Genomic DNA, 321 nt, shown 5'->3' with positions numbered 1-321 from the left:
AATCACTCAACTGAATACTACTTTACTTTGGTTTTGGGCTTCATTCCTTTACTTTTTTCTATTTTTTAGGGAAATAAAGCTTCAAATATTAAACAATTTTTTTTAATATCAGTATGAAACTGGAAATTAATAACTTATTCCTACATCACTTATATACATCATTACCATCAGTTTTATCCGACAGAACAATATTGCCTAAAATAAAATAATTTTTCTTTATAGAACAAATCAGAAAATCCAGAGAAAAAAATCCCCAAAAGGAACTTATAAAAAAAATCTAAATTAAAGCTTTCTTCTTCCTTCATAAGCAAATACCATTAC

The sequence above is a fragment of the Penaeus monodon genome, chromosome 34 (assembly GCF_015228065.2).
Source record: "Penaeus monodon isolate SGIC_2016 chromosome 34, NSTDA_Pmon_1, whole genome shotgun sequence".
Lineage (NCBI taxonomy): Eukaryota > Metazoa > Arthropoda > Malacostraca > Decapoda > Penaeidae > Penaeus > Penaeus monodon.
The sequence above is the reverse complement of the archived record's forward strand: the minus strand, read 5'-3'. Positions refer to the sequence as shown.